Source organism: Haliaeetus albicilla, chromosome 10, assembly GCF_947461875.1.
Source record: "Haliaeetus albicilla chromosome 10, bHalAlb1.1, whole genome shotgun sequence".
NCBI lineage: Eukaryota > Metazoa > Chordata > Aves > Accipitriformes > Accipitridae > Haliaeetus > Haliaeetus albicilla.
In genome coordinates, this window is record NC_091492.1 from 37967251 (window position 1) to 37992087 (window position 24837).

At 43.0% G+C, this 24837-nt stretch overlaps 1 protein-coding gene and 1 long non-coding RNA gene across 5 annotated transcripts in view; one reads left to right on the forward strand and one right to left on the reverse strand.

The window, feature by feature from the left end:
- The window catches only part of LOC138687471 (uncharacterized), a 190136-nt gene that overhangs the window by 50157 nt on the left and 115142 nt on the right, over positions 1-24837 (reverse strand). For all 4 annotated transcript variants that reach the window (XR_011326662.1, XR_011326663.1, XR_011326660.1 and 1 more), the window contains 2 exons: positions 18157-18239; positions 9749-9843 (listed from right to left, as the gene is read on the reverse strand). This is a non-coding gene — a long non-coding RNA (uncharacterized lncRNA). The remainder of the gene's footprint in view (positions 1-9748; positions 9844-18156; positions 18240-24837) is intronic.
- HIC2 (HIC ZBTB transcriptional repressor 2) overlaps positions 1-24837 on the forward strand; it is an 81027-nt gene that overhangs the window by 9292 nt on the left and 46898 nt on the right. The gene's annotated exons all lie outside the window — the stretch shown is intronic.

Here is a 24837-nt window from a genome sequence, read left to right on the forward strand (position 1 = left end):
ACACCAGCAGTACTGTTTCAAAAGACTTATCAGTAGTTTTCTACTTAATACCCAGACCATCTAATACCATATGCCAGAGGCTTGGGATGTCCCCCATCCTTGAACTGGTTGGACAAGAAAGGGGGAAAGGAGTCCAGGTGAGTCCAAGCAAGTTTCCATGTGCATCTACTCTGCCATTATTCAGAATATTTGCCTGTTTGTGCTCGCTTCCTCCATGGTTACACATGGACCCATGCTACCTCTGTGTCTGTCTAAAACAGCTTGGGTTGTACCCTCACCAAAAAGCAAAAAAAAACAACCCAACCCCAAAGCACACCCCCTAAGCCTTCTTGGAGCAAAAGCAAACAAAGCACATCCCCTTTTGAGGTAGAGGGGAAGCTGCTTCATTACAATGGCTTTGACCATCAAAAGTGGTGAGTGGGAGGGTATCTGACAGTGTTAGCTCTGTAGATTGACTGGCTGGGGTCACGTTTTTGTAAGTGAGAAGGTAGCAGCTGTCCTTTGTGGCATGCAGGATGCAGCATTTCAGGGGAACTTGCAGATTTTTTTTCCATAAGAACTGCTCCATGCTGTGCCATGCTGCTGTCCCACCCCTCCCTCTTCTGTGCCTTGGGAGGGGAGAAGGGGCTGGGTGCCCATCAGGAATGCTTGCACTGGCATGGGGAAAGCAAGTCTGCCTCTACTAAACTTACACATTACTGGAGACTAATCAGTCGAGTTTGTTGCTTTAATTTTGTTTTTGGTTCCCAGTTTTTGAAATCTTTAGGGAAGAAAGGATAGCAGCATCTCGAGTGAAGTCAGTGTAATGCCAGGCTGTGGGATTTCCACAATTCAGTGCCTATCTTACTATTTTTTAACAATATGCTTGAAATTAAAGAAGCGGAGACATAGTATGAACATGGTGGTTTTGCAATAAAATAAAAAAATGAACAGTGCAAACTGGTTGTTGGTCAGATCACAGTCTTCAGGGGAAACTGTCTCTAATAGATGTCATTGTAAGGGTAATGCTGCACTTGGCACCAAAAATTAGATTTAATGCCATAAATGGAGATAAAGCACACTGCAGCTGACAATATACTTCCAGACCATGTCCCTGGCTAAAGAGCTTGCAATGCAAGGCACAAATAGGTGCAGTATAGATAACTGACTGGGGGGGTCAGATTCTGCAAATGCTTACTCAGGCACTTTGCTTGAACTCAGTGTGACTGCCGGAGTAAGAGCTTGCACAATCCAGCCTGAGGAGTGGGGCTGGAGCCTTCTAGCTGTTGGGTAAAACAGAACTGCTTGGGGGGGTTTATTTATTTTTCAAGTGCCTGGTGAGGCGGGCTTTAAGTAAAAGCCCGCTTCCGACCCTGACTTGCATGCCTGTTTATTTGCTGTAATCACCTGTAACCTAGAATTGCAAAACTCCTGTGGATACACTAGTGATGCCTTTGTAAAGTTCCCCTAGCAAAAATTCAACTGGATTTTAAAAGCACATGCTTCTTTCAAAACGCTTAGCTATAAAGTTCAGTCCTGCCAGCCTGGTGGGCTGAGAACATTTCGGAAAAGGTCAGAGGGCCACATCGAATACTATGGGTCCAATTTCCCAGGCTGATTTGTTGCCTGAACTCTTTGAAGGGAGCGGAGCACCTGCAAATCCCCTTCTGGGGATTCCCTTAAAATGTGGGGAAGCCTCCAACAGGTGTGTGGAGCTGGCATGGCCTTGGCCCAAGGTGGGGAGAGGTGTGCCTGGAACACGTCTGAACCTGCACTTGGGCTGGAGCAGGGAATCAAAGAGGCTGTAAGTGGTAGCTGTTCTCAGCTCCTCTCGTTCCCCTGAGCGTAGGGAAGGGATGCTAACCTTCACCAGGCAGAGTTCAGTAAGCTATTCTCTGCTTTTCTGCAGCCTGTTAGGAAGTAGGCAGTGGGCAAGGGAGTTGCAGCTGCTTGTTCCCCCCCTCTGAGAGGCAGCGGGTTGGCTGCCGGGGCAGATGCTGACTAATTGTATCAGGAAAGAAGTGGGAGGTGATAGAGCTGATTCAGATCCCTGGTTTAAAAATCCTGAGCCTGGCTGAGTGAATGCCTGATTAATGTATTTTCTTCTCAGATTGATTTGCTTTGAGGTCACAGTTCAGAGGCTCAAGAGAAAACAGGCAAGATATTACGAGTCTTGCTGGATGTGTGTCACACGCTCGCTGCCTAGGTACTCTCTGCGTAAAAGGCTTTGACAAAGTGAAGTCCCAGATAGACTGCGGTACTACCGTGTCAGAGAAGGCTCTGGCTGGGATGCCTGCTTGGGTAGGGGTTTGAATCTTTCTTTTTCTTAGGAGGCAGTTCATTGACTGGCATTAAAAAGTTATGGGTCATCGGATCTTCTTCATAAGACCTTTCTGACTTATTTTTAAAACTTAATGTTTAAGGGATAAACAAAGCATCTCTTTTGCTTTCATTGAAAAGAGTGTAAGCACTTCATCTTGAGTAGGAAAGAAAAGCACGATTATTCGTATGAAGTGAGTCTCTACAGTGAATGACTGAACAAAAAAAGTCCAACTGGAAGAGTACATCCATTCTACTGAGGGCAGCAGACTTTTTAATTCCGTTCATCCCCAGAAGTCTTAGAGAAAAACGTTTTCTCCTTCCTGCTTCTTGTCAGAGGATTTGGCAGAAAGAAATTTACCTCCTTTCCAATCTAGTTTTTAGAATGTATTTGCTCTTTAAGAACAAGTCAGCACAGTAATCCTGTTTAATGTTAACCGCTATGAAATATGGTGTTAACTTTTTAGCCCTATAGTAGCAGGAAATGGGATTTAAGATTTTTATCCTTGAGTACAGAAGAGTTTAGGAGCAGGATTTAAAAAAAAAAATTCCTTACAATCCTCTCTCTGAGTCTATTTCCATAGACTAATCTTTCAATTCATCTCATTCATCTATTATGCAATTTGGTGTATGATTTTAACCATGACAGTCATTAAATGCAGCTTGACACTTCAGATCCCTGTGCTGGCTTCAACTTTTAGTCCATAGTGTCTGATTATTTCAATTTATGCTTTGGTTGTCTAACCTGTTGGATTCTTTGCTTCCTCCAGAATCCTCAGTTGTGCACATACTTGCTTTTTCCAACCATTTCTACATATTTGCCATATCACTGTAATCTCTTCACTGTAATTCTCTGGGCTGTGCCTATTCCTATCTGTTTTCTCTGTCTCTTTCCACACGTACTTCGCACCATTTTTTGGGCTGTCCTTCATAAATATAACAGTATTTTCTTCACTGTAAGCTACTCCAGAACTTCAGAAAGTGACTGAATAGTCTAGGGTTACATCCATGCAAGTGTTGGTGTAGCATCTGTTTGTGTATGAAGACTCTCTTTAGAATAAGATCTGTGTTTCAAAACTCTGCAAACATCCTCCCTATTATAATACTTGAAGGCCACTTGGCACAAATCTTTTTTTTCCTGACTTGTATGAAACTGATATCCCAGTAAATAAGAAAGTATCATTGCAGATGCTTTTACAGACAGGGAAAATGAGAAACATCTACTGTGACTTGCAGGAAAATCTTCTGGCTGTTCTACTGATGATGTCCTTCCACTTCCCTTAGTATACTTTTTAATGTTCGACTAATTCTTCTGGAGCAGAAGAGTCATATGATAAAGTTCTAAGGAATATTCCAAAAAAGACAAACTTGAATGTGTTGTTGCTTTGTCTTGCTAGATACCAGTGGTGAGACTGAAGCATCTAGTTGTACAATTCCCACTTGTTCCTGACCTCAAACCTCCAGCCTGTGTCAAAGTCTTGCTTTCCAGAACTGCATGCCCTGATGTGTAGAGGAAACTTGTGACTGATGGAAGCTTTGATATCAAATGCTCTCAAATCCTACTGAAATCAGTAGGTTGAGGGTGCTCATTGCTAAGATCAGGCCCAAAAGCTAAGATGCAATTTGCAGGTCAGATCTCTCCTGCAGTTGGGTCACAGAGCCTTGGAGAGAAGCAGTAGGTATTCTCATTCCCTGCCATGGACAGTCTTGAGCTTTCTCATTAAATTGATCATTATTTATTATACACATACATATGCAGTCTTTCTCTAATTTAAATATATGTGAATAATACCAGACACGAGTGTTCCTGTGTGGAATAACTGAACTCAGTTACGCTTGGTGTTCAGTTACAACAGGAAAAAAGGGGGTTTGGTACTTAGTGCTGAATAGCAGAGGCCAACTCATCAAGTTTTTCCATTGCAAAAATGCTATGTCTGAATTTCTTAAATAGTGTGTGTCTATAATAGGCCCAGAGACATGACAGCACAAGTGGAGCACATGAAGGGGAAGACACAGGACATGAATTTTTCTGCAGGTTTTAACAAAGCCAGAATCTTCCGTGCCCTCTGCTCTGCCACACAGAACAAAAGCCCCAGGGGGTTGTTTCTAAAGTCATCTGAGAGCTGCCAGCACAAAATGAAAGCCCTAAGGGTTTCTCCAGTCGTTGAAGGGGCATCCACAGCTTATAAATGTGAAAATGCAACTGAGCTGCACTTTGAAAGTGAGAGGACAGTGGCCTGGCACAGTCACTGGGGAGTCACTGAACAGTCAAGACTGACACAATGTGGAACTCATGAACTTGTGCTTAAACAAGTCATTTGTTTAACCAGTATGTGACTTACTGCATGCTGGTGGCTGTTGCTCCCCACATCCCAAATGTTCTTCTACCACCTTCCCTGTGTCTGTGCATAAGTCAGTTCCCCTTTGGGGACACTTGATGTGGCACAAAGCCTGCTGAAAAATCCCAAAGTCATGCTTCATTTCAGACCTATGCATGTGGGATGCCTGGCTTTAACAAGTTACATGAGTTTTCCTCTGCTGTCTTCTAAGGGGAACTGCCCGCCGCTGTGTCTGGTGGCAAGGGTCTGCACGGCCTGTGTGAGGACCAGCATGAGTCTGCTCCCGTTTTGGCTCCATCATACAGATATGCAAGCCTTGGAAGTGAGTGATGTTGTTGCTTTCCCCAGAGGCCTCAGCATGCAGCTCACCCTGAGCGAGCAGGGCAGAATGCGCTGTAGGAGGGAGCTGGAGGGCAGCGTGGGCAATGCAGGGGTTCTTGCCCCTGGCTGTCTGAATCCCCAGCAGGCAGAGCTGCTGCATGGCCACCATCACGGACAGTTGCACCTGATGTGTGGGAGTTACTTGGCACCTTGTGGATGTAGTTTCCCATTGATTTTTGGTGGAATTGATTTATAGAGCTATTTAATGGAATTGATTCTTTTTACAACTTTTTTCCCCTCTTAAAGACCAATTGTTTTTCTTGAGTGATGGCTACAAGTTTGTGTTTATGTATTAATATGCTTATGCACCCGCAGTCCCAACTGTGCTCTTTCTACTCGCACTGCAAAAGAAAGTCTCAATCTCAAATGCCATCTTAAATTTTAATATTATATTTGATGTATGACCTGGAATAAATTAAACGTGCTAGAACTTGCAAGATGAAATCCTAGTGGTGGGTATAACCACAAAGCAGTGTTCTATTAAGCCAAGGACTGTTGAGAATGTCTGTTGTGGTTGTGTCTGGGTTACGAGTGGCTCCCTTTGGTTTAGTGTAGGTGGATATTTTTATTCTGCCTGGCTTGTGAACAAGGGGATGAAAATTCAGAATTTACCTACAAGAAGCATAAGACTCTGCTGAGTTTTCCTTTACAAGCCCATAGGCAGGAACCGCATTTTTATTCTAAAACCAATATTTTTATTGTACTTAATGTCTTTCATTGATTGTCACTCCAAAGTGGCTTGTATTAAGAAAATATGATATTCTGTACCTGGAGGAATACTATGAGAAAGAGTGAATATAATAATTCTCTGTTATTGTTTTGCACTTTGCAGGTCAGTTCTGTCAGTAAGTTTAACTTGCAAATTTGTGTTGTGGTTTTGGGTTTCTTTCTTATTTCCTTCCTTTCTGTCTTTCTCCTTTCAAGAAGCACCAAAATAAATTTGGGCAGGATCCTAGCTCTGGGTGGGACTCCGGAGCAGATACTATGCCACCCAAATTTCCAGATCAGAGAGACCTAAACATGCGTGCTGAAGGCTTAGGATTCAGCTAACAACTGCCTGTCAGGATACAATGAAATAAATAATCTCTGAAACAGTCAGCACCCAAGTCATACAAGGTATTAGTAATCCAAAAGTACCTCCCTGAATGGCAATGTGAAACAAACAGGACATCAACCACCACAGTTGTTCTGTGTGATCCCTGTGTGAAATTTAGCTAAGCAATTTGGCAGCTGTATGTAGTACTAACTGGAGCTTCAAGTGGTGGTCTGCTGTAGCCCTAAGCATAGTACATTTAGGTAACCTAGTTATCACCAGAGAAGTGACAGAGATAGAGTCAGCACTAGCCAACATCCTATTCTAATAGAAAGCTCTCAACTTCATGACTGCTTATCAAAACTTCCACCCTTGGCCAGCTATAATCTGTAGCCATCTGAAAACTGTTGAGAATCCAGCAGGGCCCCCTACTGTGCATTTAACTTATACTGTGAGTTTAACAGGATGGCCAAGAATAATATCATTAGTATGCTGAATGTGCAACTGCTGAAGAAGTGGGTTGTACATGCGAACAAAGCTTAGCAGGAAAACTGTAGATGGTACGTGCATGATGCAGAGCAGATAATAGCAGTTTATCCGGTTGTCTTATATCTACAACTCTAAATCCCACATACCATTAATTTTGGAAAAGGACTCCAAATGTAAGCAAATCGCTCTGACCCAGATATTAAACTGGTAAAGGAACTTGAATTCACATGCAAGACAATATGGGCCCTTTTGCAAAACATGGTATTTAAATGTGGCTTGCTTAGAGAAGCTTCCAACAACAATCAACCTTCAGCATGTGTCCCAGAAGACAGCGAAGACTTTATTCAACATCTTAGTGATCCTAAATGGCAGTCTTTGAGAAGGAAAACTATATCATTACTTTGTAAATTAAACCTGCAGCAGTTGAATTATACTGTAGTTTTACAGAGGTGTTTTATATACCACAGCCACATTGTAAACTAGATTTTGTTTGCTTGGAATTACACTAGTGATTTGTAGTCTGTCTCTGACAGATGTGTATGTGTCTCTCCCTAACCATCACATGCCCTAAGCAATTATGCAGAGTTAACAAAAACTAGAGAAGGCAACTGCTCTTATCTGTCTTGCCCCATGCCAAGTCTTTGCCTTCCAGTCTCTGCTGGGAAATAGTAGAAATTCCAGGCATTCTTTGGAAGGGAGAGAGTTAAGTTTAAAGAGAAGGGTATCTTGTCTTTCACCACTACTGGGGTGGAAAGATTTTAACTGTGCCTGCTCCCTAGAGGTGCTTCATTATGGGTGTGATGATATGGCCTTGGCATGTCCTTGTGGGATAGGTTGGACATTAAGGATCTGTATTGGCAAGGTTCTTCTGTCATATGGACAGATTCTGGCATCGTGATTCTTAGGACATCAGAAAAAAGCATTTGCATGAGACTATGAGATTTCGTAGTTGGCGTTATGTAGATTGGTCTATAGCAAAGTCTTTATATAAAAGCATCATTTGGCTTAGGGACTGCAGATCCCTAAGGCTCTCACGGGGTGCTGTACAAGCACAAGCTCTTCCCGGAAGAATGTCACAGTCTAAATGGACAGTATAGGCAAAAGGTGAGAAAGGAAGCAGAGACACAAAGAGATGCATTATTCAGCCAAGGTGGTGTGACAGATGGAGAGAACTAGGAGGAGAACCTAAATTCCTTCAGTTCCAGTTTACTTCGCTACCAGAACAGACTACTATTATTATAGCACACTTTTTTGCATCCTTACTCTTCCGACTAAATTAACTTTCCTTGCCTCGAGGACTGACACAGTCCCTGTACAGTCTTCTGGTGTATTTTAGCTATTCCAGAGAACTGGAACAACAAGCACGCAAACAAGTTACTGCACACTGACTGATCATTGCTTACTCTCTGCGTGTGAGGCTTTAGCTCATGACGGTGAAAGGTAACCAGATAAAACAGCTTTGTGCCCAGGACAAAGCCAGCCACACAAGTAGAAGTTGCTTCTGGATTTGCACAGCTACATCTCAGTCTTGCTAGTTCTGGAGATGCCCAGCTTTTGTTTCAGTCTCTGGGTTCCTGGTGCTGTGCACAAATGGGTGTAAGGCTAGGCAGTGCTAATGCCACATCAGTCTGCCCTAGCTCCATTTTGGGCGTGCATGTGCATCCTACCTGGACTGTGAGCTGTAGCCAGCTCTCCCATTAAGCCATGATGGTATAAGTTGTTCTTGATTGTGTAACTTCAAAAGAGCAACATCTAAGTCCTACCAGACTAAGTCTGACCTCTGGCCACCTACTCTCAGAACATAGAAGGGACCCTGTTTTTTATGAGCCTCCTTGAGACAAAGTGGCGGTAAGAGGAAACAAATGCAACTTCCTGCTGCCCTGTACTCTGCCCTGGCTCCATAGGATGGTTTTATCAGAAAGCTCCTGTCGTTGCCCATTCTAATCTTGCTAGTGTTTTAAATTCCTTGCCAGACTCCTGCCTTGCTAAGAGTTCGAGGGATTGCATTTCTGTAGCGCTTGGACTCGGAAAGCTACGAGACGGAAACAAATATTCCTGCTCCAGAAGATGGTAAACAGGACCAAACAGTTACTTACTCTTTGTGTGTTGCCTTGGTAAATTTAAAGACTTCCGTGTATTAAATGATGCAATAGCAAATTCCTTACAAAAAATAAAATGCCTGTAATCAGATAATGGTTGCTCTGGTGCGAGCGGTAACATGGCATTGAATATCTCTTGGTTTGACTTCCACAGTTCAGGGGTGAGGGGAACTGGAATGGTGTTTACTGAGCCAATAAACTTCTCACTAAACATAATTCATGGGCTCTAGCTGGCTAATAACCAGGACCTCAATGCTCTAACAGTTGGCCCCATACATTTTAAAACAAAGCTTTATTTGAAGTGAAAACTTTAAGAAAAATAAACTTTAGGATTTAGTGGCCTCTAATATTATCCACCTCCACAGGCCATGAGAGATCTCATAACTAGAGAGTGCATTTTCACATATTTCTGTTGCAGGCTCTTTGACCAATGCTAAAAAACTGCTTGCTCCAGAGATTGCCTTAGCATCACTTTCTGTTTGTTGTTTTCAAACTTCCAGGAATCCATACACTTCTTTTAAAATAGCACTGTGTGGGGATTTTTTTTCCCAGTTTATGTTTAAAAGGAGTTTCTGCTGACCATTTGAGTGCTCTAGGCAGTCAGCATTTCTTCAGTTATAAGAATAAGGTGAAGAGCTGAAACAAGGCTTACTCTCTTTAAGATGGCATTTAAAAAATTATTTCCATAACCTTTCCTACAGTCCTAGATTTTCTCTGGAGAGGAGAGATCTTCATCTGAACAGGTTTATTTAAACACATGCTAGACTATGTAGCAGGATTTCCCTTCCTCTCCTCATGAATGAAGACCTGTGCTTCTGCAAATTCACTCAAGGAGCGCTCCTCCTTGGAGCACTACAGAACTTAAGATTTGGATTGGTTTCAGATCTCCATCATTTCCCTGTGTGTAGAAGAGTATTCTTGTGTTCCATGTTTGTTTAGTTTCTCATGAATGAAATTTAAATTCTTAAAGAATCCCTAGCAATTCTCAGAGGGGCGTGTGTGAGTGGTGGTTCTGCTCTCCGGTGCACGTGTAATTTGTACTGGGAGCAAAGTAGTTCATTTTTAAGGACTGGGAATCAGTTAATTTAGACTTCTGTTAATGGTTTTACCTTCTCTGGGAGACCTTGCCACTTTGTGCTTCAGCTTCTTCTGTGGACGGATGAAGAAACAACGCCTGCCTGCCTCCTGTCAGATGCTTTGAAGTCTGTAGATGAAAGATACCATATGAATGCAAAGTACTTGCCAGTTAATGTCAGCAAGTCATTTTGCTTGTACCTTGATGGAAAAAGCTTTATTGTAGGCTTACAATGAATGGATCTGCATATGCACCAGTAGTTCTTTCCCTTTTACTTAAATCTTTTGGAGAATTATATTGACTATCTCTCAGAAAGATAGAGGGAGGTTAAATAACAAGCAATAAAAGATTATCAGAGGAAATTTCTTGCCATGCGATACCTTAAAGATAATACTTAATAATATTTTGAAAAGGGAAGAAAATGACAACTATGCACCCAGTCACGAGGAGTTCCTGCTAAATACTATCTCATTCCCTGTCTTTCAGGGATTATTTTCTGATGCAGAGCTAAGCCTAGTTCCATCAATGCATAGAGAAGTTCTATTATTATACACTTGATTTGATAAGATAATATAATTAGTGTCTTGGTCCGTTGATGCAGACCTCTACTGTCCAAAAACAACATTACGTTATTAAATCAATTCTCGTATTTGTTACAGTAATAAGTTAAAATAGCATTATTTAGATACCGCTTGTCCAAACTTAGATAAGTCATTCAACTATGTCTTTGTTTGCTTACCCACAATCTTTTTCTGCTTTTAAAAAACAGCACAAATTCACTAGGTAGGTGTAGGCTTTGGATTTCTTGGCTTTTATTGTTCGGTGTGGCAAGGTCTTCCCTGTCAGTTATTTGTGTCTTGTCTGTGTGGTTCTGCCTCCCTTGCAGCAGATGGGCAGTAAGGAAACGAGGGCTCCAGTGGATAAATGCAGCAGCAGCAGCAGCAGCAGCAGCAGCTGCTTTCAAGAAGGGTATCCATGAAGCAGGTCACAAGTGAGATAGTGTCTGGGCAGCTAATCTGGTCAGATATCTACTAGCGATTTCTACTGACACACAGCCTGGGAGACCTGGAATTGAAGGCTAAGCTGGCACAGAGCCAAAGTCAACAGAGAGAAGAATTTTTAGGTAGAAAGGCAGGTCTAAGTTTCCTCAGATTACAGTTGTCTTGGAGAGCTTGGGAGCCTTCTGGCTCCAGAGAAGGAAGAAAGAGGCCTTGCCAAATGCCCATTTCAAGTATAAACGCTATCGCAAGGCCTTAGTTCATAGGATGATACAGGTACTTACTATTCTGCTGGAAGTGGGTTGACTTACTCAAAGGTTGCAGAGAATTGGTTTTGTAGGTAAATTTTGATGTGTTTTGCTTTTCTTTAGCTCTAGAGGCACAGATCCTATAGGACAATGACTGATTTAGCCTGATGCTGAGGGACCATTGTGTCTAGTGAGATTTTTTTTTTAAATATTGCATTTTGTATTAACTTGGGCTGCAGACCACAATTCTGCAGAGCACAATTCTGCTCTGTCCCCCGATTTTGTAACACATTTACTTGCATGGGAACATCCTGCTTCTGCCGTGCATAAGGACTTCCAGGGTGAGAGCCAAGCCCCACTCAGCTTTGTTCCCAAGTTCTGCAGTGGAACACAGAACTTTTTGAGAATGCAAAGGGCCAAGTTGTCCTGCTGTGTGCTCCTGGCATGCTGCTGGCATGACTGTGCAGGGCCAGCTGGAGAGGGAAGGCTATTTAACGGGGTCGTGCGTTATTGGAACTTGCCATCTAACATTCCTCACTTTCCCCAGTGTGTTCTCCCCCTTCCAGGGTGGAATGCAGTAATTGCCATACCAGAAAGAAGCCACGATCTGTCTGTCTAGTCTGGCATCCTTTCTCCAAGAGAGGCAAACAGCAGATGCTTCAGGGAAAGGTACAAGAACTCCTAAAACAAACAACTATGGAATAACTTGCCCATAGAGGAAGTTAGTGGTTGGCTTATGCCCTAAGGCGAGAGAGTTTCTAGCCTTTATTTGAGTGTTCTGTGTATCTGCGTATTCTCTATCATATACAACATACTTGCACTTAAGCCATTCTTGCTGACTCCCTGCCTCTTGAATTAGGGACCAAGGCACTCCTCAGGCCAGCTGCACTGCCACGCGCTGTGTTTGAATGGTCTCCAGTCTTGAACTATTGGAGGGACAGGGATAGCAAGGTGTGATATTGCTCCATAGTATGTCGCTGATATTGTTGCCTGTAGACCAGCAATCACTCTAGGCAGCTGTCATTCGCATTTCCTGTTTATTTTGTTTGCTAGTTTTGATTGTCTGCTGGATTTTCTTGATTGCCTGTTGTCAGCAGCTCAACCAAGGCCACCAGTAAGGGACCACTGAACCTCTATTGCGAGACAAGATAAGAACTACTATCTAGTTCCCTCCCTCCTGGTGTTCTCCAGTGGCTAAATCTTTCATCACAAGCTGCACGTATGAACAGCGTGACCTGCCACATAGGAACATTGCTGGTAACTGGTATGAAATAGCCTCCAGCAACTGAAAGCAAGAGGGAGAGAGGCCTGGCTAGAAATGAGAAAGACCTCAAGCGATAACTTCATTCTCTGGTGCTGATGTAGAAGTCAATATTATGCAGGACCTGTGTTCACCTTGGGGATGAGGCAGGGGAGAGTGCTTTTTTAATTATGTATTGCTAATTCTTTCCCAACCAGCCAGCCTGGGATTTCCTTGCATTCTGACGCAATGCTTTCATCTGTCTCCTGTTTAACAATCTTGACTTGCTTGAGAAGTTGGTTTTGCTTGTGGAAGATTGCACTGGAGCCAGAGTGTTGTTTACTTAATATCTATAATAAAAATTATTTATCCTTTTTTTCCTTCCTCTCCTACTCAAAAAGGGGTGGCATGGAATGTAGGACATATTTTCTGGGGGAAGATCTTTCGGGTTCAGCCTATTTAGTAACCACAGTTATCAGACTGCTCTCACTTCAAGTAGTTGTCAGTATCCCTGAAGCTGGACTTCTATAGTCTATGGTTCTGATTTGCTTCAAGCTCTCCCAGCAATCCTAGGTAAACTGAAGCAGAGAGGCTAAGTCTCTTTTCCTAAATGGCAGCTAGAAATTTACCCTTACTTGCCATTTCTCCTCTGCAAAATGATTTTTGCTGAGCCCTTTTGATGAAAAAATGTTTTGTCCATGCAACTAGCTGAATTGTGGTGTTGTATGGCCCTTGATGAAGCTGTAAGAGGTCTGTACTGCTTAGGTAAGCTGGAAACATACCCAGTTGCTTACAAACAACACAACAATCTCGCTGCTAAAACTTGAGAACTATCTTCTCTGTTAGGTGGTCAGAGTAGTAGCTCATGGAAATGGTGGAGGCCAGATCTAGATCCAGGTCCATAAGGAGACTGTTGCACAGATGTAGCTGGGATCTTGTGTCTGTCTTTTCTGTAGGTGAAGTAAGGCCATGTTTCTTACGTGCTGTTGACTTTTCTCATTTTTTATGATATCGATGTCTTTTTTCCTTCTGATATTTTCATTTTTAAACAACACACATGCTCTGGTAGATTGAAACAACGGCAAATGCAGAGCCAGAGGTAGGTTTTTTTTTAATGCAGCCTGAGATTTGTAGGCATGGATAATTAGAACAATTGATTTTATAATTTCAGGTAGTTTATTTTTAAGTGGGCGGGAAATGAACGTTCTTTAGCATGAAAGCAGGGAGACTTCCTATGCCACATTCAACTCCAGCATAGCATGTAACTTCATCCTTTGTTCAACCCACTAATCCCTGCATGGGCATTCTTAGAATTAAAATGCTCTTAATTCAGTAAAATGAGATAAACCAAATTAAAGTTTCTTTTAATACTGAATGAGTGTGTCTGTACAGAGATATAATATAATATGGTTTAGGTAATTCACTTTAAGTTCACAACTTTAGTTAATCTGAATTAAGTTTCCCAAGTCCTGTGTGTGAAGACCTCTTTATTTAGAAAAAGCTGCTCCTGTGGAAAGAGCAATGGATTCAGCCCTGTCCTGAGGCATTCTTGTGTGCAGCTAGCTTTTTCAGAGAGAGAGTTTCTGGGCATTAGCAAATTGTCTACCACATCCTTTTCTCCTCTCAGAATGCCTCTGTGCCACCTCCTAATATTGAGGTTTCTGAACCATTACTCTGAGTAACTTGTTCTGTTTTTATTTGCTGTGCAGCTGAGGAAACAGTATTTCAGCAACTTGCATCATTTCAGAACAGGGAAAGTTAAACTCATCCTAAAGCCAGCCATGAGCATACCCTTTGATTTGAAAGGCCTGTCCAGTGAATGTTCACTGCCCAGGCCAGATACAGAGCAGGAAGCAGAATCTGGGATCTCTCTACAATAGCAAAGGTTTGTGCAGTAAAACCTGACTTGTGTTGCATTTAGGTGGGAAAACCAAACCATTAGCACAACTATCTTTTAGGATCGGAACTTGAACTCAGAGACTTGCTCCTGGAAAGATGTACTTTTCTGCTTGGAAATGATCTTGTGATCATGTTACACTTTTCTTATGAAAGGAGAAACTGGTCAAATGGTCAAGTATACCCATTTAGGACTTTGACTGCAAGTTTCACCCAGTTCTGTTCATTGGACTGTTCTAATGGGAAATTATTCATAGAATCATTGTATTGTCTCTTGGGCTGCTGTTTTTGCCAAAAGATCAGCTGGGGAGATCTGTTGGCTTCCTCTAAAATTTTTCAGTTGGAATTTCCAGTACCTTGATCATGGATGTTATGAATAATGGGTAGGAGATACGAGAGCAAAAATTATTTTCTTTCGCTCCCACTCTGAGTTGGAGTACAGAGGCAGGCAGACACAGGGGAGGTGGTTTTCTATGGGTCGGTTGATGAATTCATGTTCCTTCCACCCGGCAAAGTCATGCCTAACATGCTGAAGTCTCCAGAAGCCCTGAAAGCATCATGCACTGTGCGTGTGTACTATAAATAAACTTTTAAAAACATAATTTAAAAACACCTCTGGCAAAGCACATGCTTAACTGAAACTCGCCTGGTGAAGGTTGACTCAGGGGTGTAGGAAGGAGATTGGGGAAAGACCAAGTGGGAGGAAATAAATGGAACCTGCTGTCAGAAAAAAGCCACTTGTTTGTAATTTTCAGGCTGTCCAAGCTCTTGGCATGTCAGCTTTGAGGGATCCCTAGTGACTTTCTGGATATTTGCCCTTGGCATCCATGTGTGTGTGTGAACTCAGAATTCAGGTATTAACAATGCTGCATGAGCAGGTTTAGTCAACCTCCTAGAAAAGGATCAGATGTCTTGGAATTATGGTTGATTCTCCAGTTCTAGGAATCCAAATGGCTCCTGCTGACAGTCTCCAATCAATTAGACAGAATAATTTCAACAAGTCCTTTTAATGAATTTTCATGTGTCCAACCTGCAATTTAGATAGCTGCATCCCTTTATTTCAAATGGACAATACTTTTGATCAGCACAGAACCAGGGGCTGTTTGGGGAGATGGAACCCTGTTAGGGTAAATTCCCCTGTGTAGGTATATAATCTGCACTGCTGCTGTTTCAAAGCAGGGCTGGCTTACTTGCTTGTTTTTTAAAGATGTATGAAAACATGATGCATCTTCAAGGCAGAAAAAGAAGCCTTCTACACCAAGGCCTCTTCAGATTGGCCACTGAAGGGTTAAATGCATTGCCCAGTTCTGAGGAAGCCTGTTCCAAGGAAGGCATTGACTGGAATAAGGTTTTGGTGCAGACACACACTGATGTGCTTGCAGCAAAGATTGCAGGCTTATCAGTAAAGATAAACATGCAAGGACTTCCAAAACGGTGTGTCCCTGCCACTTGTTTGGGATCCTTTTTCAGAGACCAAGAGAAAATACAAGATCTTCTCCAAGATAGATGCTACTTTGAAGAGGGCAGCCAGCAGACTTTGTAGAAACAGAGGCCGTGTATTACTATATGGTTTGGAACAGGTACAGGAGATATTAGTTTACCTGATTCAATATAGTACTTGAGACCTTGCAGTATCATGTGGGGTTGGCTCCTTCCACTCAATCATCAGTCTTTTGCTGAGTGTCCAAACGCTGGACAATGCTGGGTTTTGTTGTCCTCACTTAGTTACTTGCCATAGGTATTTTCTGCATGCGGCTTTCTGCTGCCAAACAATCTCCAGGCTTTACTACCCATTTGCTTGCCATTTCCCACAAATACTTTGAATGTTATTTTATTTTAATCCTGGTCCTGAGAGGAGGGGAGTTGAGATAATGTTTCTTTAAAAGAATGGAATAAAAATGCACAGGATCAGCTACAGAATTTCTGGGCATAGAACAGACCTCTTGAGTTGCCTGCAAAAACAGTCATGATGGTAGTATTAGGTATAATTATGGTGTAGCCTTGTAAATAATAGATTTTTCTTTATTTTCCTCTCTTCCTGCTTCTATCACCAAACACTGCAAAGCAGGAGACGCAGAAATCAAGCACCTGGCTTCTTGAGGTCAAATGCCAAAAGTCTGCATTGAAAAATGCAGAGATTATTCCAGATGGGTGAGGACTGGCACTTTCTTCCTGTCCAGGAAAGTCTGTGCCATTCTGAAATCTCAGCCTGGGTCCCTCTGTTTTGCCACCGAGTCTGATTGACACCTACATGTGTGTGGCCCTTTTACACAGGGGTGGACTTAAGTTTGAAAATCCGGACATTTTTGGACTGTGACAACAGTTGGTATGGTGTTTCAATCTGTATTTTAGTTTTTAGAAATTACATATATTATTTAAAAAGGGAGTGTAGCAACTTATTGCAAAAATCAGAGAACAGTTTATAAAAACAATTTAAAAGTTTTTCTCAGTGGAATGAGTCTTTGAATGTGGAAAGAGGGACTTGTACAATTTCAAAAAATTCTCTTAAACTTGCAATGTGATAGATAAAGCTAGCTCTGAGAATGTGAAAATGTGGGCTCCATGTGCTAAAGCTATTTGAAAAGAGGTGTGAGTGAAGGGGCTGAGGTTGGTGTGAACGTCAGACTTCCTGCCTTCTGCACTTTCTGTGTCGCAGCTGTAGCACGTTCATAGTGTGGCACTTCTTTTAAAAGGGACTCTGAACTAACCCAGCCTTTCAGGAAAAGACTAGCTGCAGCCAGAAATTCTGGCCCATCGCAGGATGACAAGAGGAAGAGCTTTGTTACCAGCTTGTGTTTGATCTTAGCTGCTTTTTTTTCCTGCTCTCAGTAGCATGCTAATGATACCTGTGGGAGGTGAAAAATGGGTGAATTCCTGCTAGGGTGCGGACAAGTTCGCAGTTTAGTTCTTGTCCTCTTCTTCTCCTCTGGTAAACATTTTGGGGGCTGTCCCAGATACATAAAAAGGAACTTTTTCATAGAATAATTTTGTGTTACATCTGCTGAGGACTCTGAATCAGAAAGGCAGTAAGCAGTTGACTCAGTTTGTTTTGTCTCCTCTCCCCCTTTTCTTATGTTTAAAATTATGAGTATTTATGGGAAATGACTGGCTTGAAAGTCTAGGACAAGTCTGAGCTGCCCATAAGCCATTCCTTTGCTACAGTTCAGTTTTGCCTTGTTTATTTTAAAGTTTAAAGCTGAAATACCAAGTGCATCCTGAATTCCCATTCTGTTTCAAATAACAGAGTTGCCAGTTTCACATTTCTTACACGAGATTCTCTACATATTACCCCACTCTTGGTATCACAAAATCCAGCAGGGTGGGTAAAGCTGCACCCTGGGTCAGAAGAACAGGGTGATGGTGAAACAGAAGGGTGCCAAACATGGAGGCAAATATGCCCCAGTTTCTGCTGCTGCCCAGGGAGAGGGTCTGCAAGTCTGCGATAAGGGATGGAAAGAGACCAAAAGGGATGGGTGGGCCCCCAAAGGCGGTGATCTGGATGCCAAAATATCTTGCTCCAGCTTTGCAAGGAGCAGCATGCAAGTGCTTCAGAGGGAGGGCTAGCTGTGGTTTGTGGTTTAGGGAGTTGACACAAATAGTCTCTGGACCCTTTTTTATGGGCCTGCGAAGCAGTGTTCTGCCTGGGGAACCGGAGCCTGTCCTCCTTGGTGTAATCCTTTCTTGCTTAGCAGGTTCGAGACTGTGCGCAGAGCAAGCAGTCATGGCTGTCTGTCAGAAAGGCTCCTAGCTTAAGAAGTAGGGTTTAGCATCCTACATAGTTCATGCTGTTAGAGTTAGATTAGGATGGACATGTCGGTAATTAAACACTTGGGTTTGCGTTTCTGTTTTTAAACTAGTTGTAAACCAGCAGTAAGTACTGTGGCAGGCAACTCGTGACAATGTTTCAGTGCCCAATAACTGTACGGACTAGGCTATTTTTTACTTCTTTCAGTAAGTGAACTGTGTAGCTTTTTTGTGGACAGAAAATCAGAACAGCGTGTTGACCTTCATTGCTGATCAACTTCAGTTGCACCCAGATGTAACTGAAAGCAGGTCTTACCTGGTTTTACTTTCTCTCAATACATGTAGCTGGTCACATGGAGGGGAAGCGACATACTTCAATAATATGTATAGCACAAATGCCTGGATGGAATAAGAAGAAACAAAGTGTGTTGGAGGGGAAAATGCACTGCAAATCTTTCAAATTCAGTAAGAAAACATTTCCATAGTTCAAATATTTAATTCTGCATGAAAGGCTGATGCTGAACCTGATAAAAGTCATCCAGATGGAGAGAGATTGCTACCTAATACTAAAATACCAGCATGCCTACTGACCTGTGCTGTGCTCCTCGTACCTGGCAAAGCACTGGTTACGCTAATCTCCCAGTCCCCTTCCAATTGAGAGTTCTTCTACAGGGATGACCAGAGGGAATCTTAGTGATACTACAAAGAAGCCTGTTTGCTTAAGAGGGCATATGTACATCTTTTAACAATCTGGTTGTGTACCTCCTTTGTGGGAGGATCCCTGACCTTATACAGAGAGGGACACGTGCTAATTAACTTAATTCTGGGAACAGGAGGTGGTATGACCTTTTCCAAAGTGATTCTTTTGGGCTAGAGTTTACAGAGAGGTATTTGCTAGGACTGGTGTCTGGGTTTGCTATAAAAACATTATTCATACGGAGGTGTAAAATTCCCTGGTGTGGCCGGGGGAAGAAATTAACCTCCCATCCCTCTGGTTTGGGTTCATGGTTCCTTGCATAAAAATTGTTGGTACTGTGGCCAGATTTATGTTATTTAGTATCAAAACACAGTTATGTTTTCTGTCTTATCTTTTAGCACTGAACACAGCAAGTAGATCCAAGTTATTAGACCACTGTTTTGGCCCCCACTCACCGTATGTTGTGAACATCCCACCTTTTATTGGCACCCCAGGAGGAAATTAATTTCTGGGGCTTTTTTTTTTTTTTCCTAGCTATCAGGATGTTGTCTGTCCTGAGCATCTTGCAAATTTCTCCCTCTTTTGCCAAAGAAGTGGTAAGGACTCTTAATGCCATCTCTTTGCTGCACTCCCTCCGAGCAGCTCAGGGACACAATTACAACTACCCCGAGTGTGCCTAGGCCATTTGATTTTTTTTCTTGCTACCAGCACTAAGCAATCAGTCCCAGTTGCCCCACTGTAGACAAAACCGGAGGCAGCTACAGCACCGCCTTAGCAGCAACTGCAGAAAGCAGAGCTTATGGAGACATGCCTGAGGTGAGCAGGACAGGGGGCCATCGGTCTGACTCTGTTGAGGAAATGAAGTGCAGCCCCCCCAAAGGAGGCAAGTTGCTGAAGACCCCCTGGCTGGCCACATGCCTGGCTCACAAAGCATGTAGGAAGCCGCCCTGGCTGCTGAGAAGTGGGCAGAAAGCCAGCCATAGGGTCTCACAGCTTGGGAGAGGTAAGAAGGCAGCTGATGAGACTGAATTTTCCTCAGGGAAAGAAAGATCTTTGGTCCCTGCTCCCTGTTGTATTCTAATGTTTTTTAAAAAAGCCCAACAAAGCAACGCTTCCTCATTCCCCACCACCACCCCCAACAACAAGAAAGCACAGATTTGCTGGACCCGAAGAGGAACAAATGTAAGCACCTCTTTGGAAAACACTCCTGAGGCCTGCGGCCATCCCGCATTCCTGAGGAGGCTGCAAGCCTCCTCCCCAGCGTGCCTGCCCAGCAGGGCAGCCAGCTCCAGGGCTCCGGAGGCCACGCTGCAATGCTGTCCCTCTCACTGCACCAACATACCCACTCAGAGCTCAATTAGGGGCTCGGACCTCTCTCAAGCCTGTCCGTAGCCATGTTTTGTGCTGCTCGTGCTCAGGGGATGACTGCTCAGCATCTTTACTCTGCGGTGTTTTCTGCCATATTCATTCAAAGGACAGCTCCATGTCTAAAGTGTTGCCAGACAGATCTATGAACATCGTGAAGCAAACAGCTGCCACGTCCTCATCCTACGTCTTGTCATGGCATTGCCAGTAGAGCAGGAAGTTTTTCAGTAATGTAACTAGGTAAGGGGTATTTATTTAGATGAAAATGAAGGTAAAATCCCTATTTCCGAGTTGGTTTGACCCCTATTTACAAAGATCTAGTAATGCATGTATGTAGAAGAAATATCTACATGAGTGAAAATGTGCCCTGCTAATATTAAAAGGTACACTGTGGAATTTTGCCTAAGGATAAAATGTAATTTTAATTGAAAGCTGCTGTAACTTGATAGGGAATATCCTCAACAGTCTTGAGGATCTACTTTAAAATATAGTTAAACACAGAGCCAACTCCCACCACTCTGTCTCTTAGAGCTACATGTCCTCTTTGATCCATCCATGGTGCTTACGATTCCTAAGAGACACGCATATTGCAGTAGTCAGAGCTCATTAATATTTATATGATACCTTCCATCTGAAGATGTGTGCTTTGCAATTATTAATTAAAACAATTTCACAAACCCCTAAAATTTAGCTCCATTTCATAGCTTACAAAACTGAGAGCCAGAAAGTTTGTGTGTCCTTGCGTGAGACAGAATGAGATTAGGAGCGTGGAAGCTTGCCTGCATGGACTCCTATTGTGCCATATTTCTTTACCTTGCCTTCACTAATAACTTCTAAAAAGGCAGCACAGGTTTCCTTTGGCAATAAGATGCACTATGGGCCTGTACTACCTAGGCAATACTGAGAAGGTGAGTGAAGGGAACCTGCTCTTTCATTGTGGTTCTTCACACAGTGTTTGCTTGCTTTTTAGAAAGCCTCTTTAAAAATACAACCTGGAAACAGCTTGTCAGCCCTGCAGAAAAGACCCTGAACGCATCTGTACTTGAACACGTTAAGCCCTTCCCTAGCACACTGTTATTTTAGTTCTTGTGTAAGAGTAGACAGAAGGGATGGTGGGTTATAATCCATGCCAGACGTGGGCTCTGCCCTCTCAGTCCTTCCTGGTGCATATGGAACGAAGGAGCTTGGCTCGGTGTGAGACTGATAACGGGAGGGAGGTCTTGCCATGCGATTAGACCAGTTCACTGTAAACACCTAAGTTGCACAAGTGGCTCAAACTTTGATCTTTTTGTTGTGGAAAAGAAATCTGAGACTGTGAAACCTGCCCTCAGTCACAAACAAGGAGGTGGACATTACTCAAACCCAACTGTGGAAATGTAAATACAGTTAAATGTGATCAAAATGGAAAAAGCACTTCTTTTTTCCCCATCCCTTGCTCCCTGGTGTACAGGGTCTGCTTCTACCAGGGGCTCCTATTCTGACTTGCCTAGCTCTGTTCGTGAGTGCAGGCCCCAGTCCCACACCTGAAACGCCCAAATCCAAATGCTCCCAAGTGCTGTCTGGGATAAGGTTTAAGCCACAGGTGCAATTAAGCTTTTAAGTGGTAAGCCTATTTGGTTAGGGGCACACCTAGAGCCTGCAACAAGCTGAGAGAAAAATGATCAGTCTTTCAAACTGACAGGAGGTTCCTGAAATACTGCTGGAAGGGTTAAGAAGAAGCTGCAACATTCGTAATTCTCCTGGTATTTACTGTAACAACTCTCTGAACAAGTTCTCTGTGGGTGCATCTGGCTGCCCTAGTGAGGTGGGACTTGATTTTAATTACAAATCTGGTAATGGATTATCAAAATGATGATGTTGCTAAGGCCCTGGGCACACTTTTCTTAGTCCTCTCTTCTTTTCCCCCACCCCCTCCTTCCCAAATCTGCAAAAAAAAAATCTCCAAATAATGCAGCAAAAGGAGAAGTTTCACAAGAGTGTAGGCTGTTAGCCTGTGGTCTCTTTTTCTATTGGCATTTGGAGCTTTGATTAGATTTTTAGAGGAAAAATGTCATAGCAGTTTGTCCAGTAAAATGCTGGTGAATATTTTAAGATGCAAATGTTCATAGGCATTCAATGAGCGTATGAAAAATGCTGGATGTGAGACTTCAGCGATTCCTCGAAATTCTGATTTCTTTGCACTGTGTCATAGCTTTGTTGTTATAATCATTAGGACAACATCAGAGACCTTTGTTTTGCATAGGCTTCAGTTCTTGGGCAAGGATTTTAAAGTGGAACATTAAGACGTGTTAGTGAACATGTCCTAATTAGTCTCTCACTTTGGCTACCACATGCTCAAAGGCTGTGAGCCTTACCTACACTGTGCCTCTCAAACACCTTCAACAATATAGCATTTTATCCTAGTCTAGACAAAGTCTTAAGGGTTACGTTGTCAACTAATCAGCCCTTTTAGTGGGAAAACTGCTTTCCTTCAGGATTGTTTCTCTGCCTGCTTTTTCCTCCTTGCTCTCTTTTCTCCTCCTTCCCTCTGCATACCTTCCCTGCAGCAACTCTTGTTCCATCTGCTGTAATGTAAGCATTAACCATTTAATTGCTGATTAGGAAAATCTCATCACGTGGGCTTTGGAACAATACTGGAGTGGGAATAGAGGAGTGGGAGGCAGAGGAAGGATATGTGTGAGTTCCCAGTTCTCTATCACAGGCTGACCTGGGAGGTCATTAGTCATTGTTGATGCCATGAGGGTGTTTAACGTCTCTTCAATCTAATGGGTAGAACGATTGAATGGGATTTGGATGTAACTGAGTCCTAGTCATCTTTTGCTGCTGGACTTGCTATTTGACCTTGAGCGAGCAAGGCCTGGCCTTTCATCCCTTAAGTGGAAAGAGGGCAAGTACTGTAGCTAAGTGCTTTGAGGTTCTTGAATGCAGAAAACATATTCATGCAAAAGACTAGTTGCTTTTCCTGTATAATATAATACTGTGGGGTTTTGGAATTTTTTTCTTTATGTTTCTGCACCAAGTTGCACAGAGTGAGATGAGAAGCTGGAGGAGATCTGTAGTTCTCCAAGCAGTGAAAGCCCTTTCAGCTCTATGTTCCCAAGCAGCCATATGGGGGCTTTTACCCAACTGACTTATCTCCTTGTGTGATGCAAATTCAGCTGGTGGCCCCCTTCTCTCCCCCTGGCATCAGCTATTCTAAGCATTCTCGCATTATCAGCATTTCAGCTCCTCTTTGCACTTGCAGTACCTAGTTGCCACAGTCAGATGTAGCCTGTAGTATAATATTTGTGAAAATTCAGCAGACTCCTGGGGGACTGTGGGTGATGTGGGGAGAGAAGGTGTGCAGGTGGACTCTGCACCCCACATAGTCAGTCTCTGCTCTGAGGACTTTTCGTGGCCAGTCATAATTGCCAGTTTCTCACTTGGTTTTGCAGGACCCTGAAAGTTGAGTTGGAGATGGCAATTGGATCTTTTCCTTTCTGTCATGAAAGGACTGAAATATTTTGATAATTGGGGAACTAATGAAATTGCCATTGTAAAAGACAAGAAAATGGTATTCTTAGCAATTAACAAGGGAAAGAATTTTAGTCAGACAGAAACTATCTTCTCATTTGTATGGGGAGTTTATTGTTAGCAGATGTTTAATTTCCGTAAGCAATTAATATTTGGAAAGCTTAAAAATTACTTATATACATATTAAAAACCCTTCTATTTTACTTCAGTCAGGGAGTAGGCACTCACACGATGTCTCCTTAAAGACCCTACAAACACCAGAACTGGCATGCTTGATACTTTCAAAGAACAGATGGGTCTACGTGCAGGAGAGCACAGAGAAGAGGGTAAGTGTATATATGGGCAGGGAATGGAAATAAAGGCAAAAAATACCTTTGAGGAAAGGGACAAAAAAGCCAATATACTTCTCATGCTGCCTGCCTTCATCACAAGCAACCCCACCTCCTCTCCCCCATCCCCACCTCAAAAAAAACCCCCAAACAATTCCATTTAGAAAACATCGTTGCAGATCACGTGGCAGCTGGCAAAGGCTGCTCACCCTTCTGCCAAAGACAGCTTAGACTCCTGAAACAAAGCAAACTGGGTTGAAATTCTAGGCATTAAAAAACTAAAGCAGCTGCCTCCCTGACATCCTGGGTCGGACTCTGATTTCAGTTTCACTTCTGCTAGATCTTAGGTAATGTCATTGCTACGGTGTAACTGAAATGAGAACTGGGTCTGCTAATCTTGACATTGGGTCACCCATTGGTAATCCATTTGTTATCTCTGTTACATTTGTGGGAGCACACACTCCCACTCCCTTTAGACTGCAGTAATTTATTTGGCCTATTTTATGTCTGATTGTCACTTGAAACTGTACCTCTTGCCTGTCAGCAGCTGTAGTTGTTTTGCTAAGTGACTATCTAAAGTGAGACTTCCTTGTGCAAATGTGTATTTTAGACACTGTCACCAGAAATCCAGTGGTTCTCCTCTCTCCCTACCCCTCCCGTCCCCTTCAGCTGTTTAGATTTCAGGACACATGGCTTAAATGAACGTATGCTTGGAGTTTGCAAAATGGCTTGGATGACAGGAGAAATCGGATCACACAATGAGAGTTCAGAACCCAGCCACCAATTGGTACAACAGGAGTCTGCAACTCCCTTATGCTCATTATTGTCTCGGCATAACATCTAGCAATGTGCGTTTCTCACGTCCCCCTCTGAAAAATGGTAACGCAATTGAAATGAGCAGGCGGAGGAATGTCACCACCTCCTTTTGAGTGGCTGGGCTGTCAGCCTCTGTTTTCTGTGGTACCCCCAAGGGCTGTGGGTATCGGGGTGGAGAAGGGCCTGCACACCTTATTGTGCCTTCTTGCTTACGCTGGAGAATCTCCAGCTTATCCTGCCAGTGCAGTGACTGCATGTGGAGGAGGGGGAGAGGTTG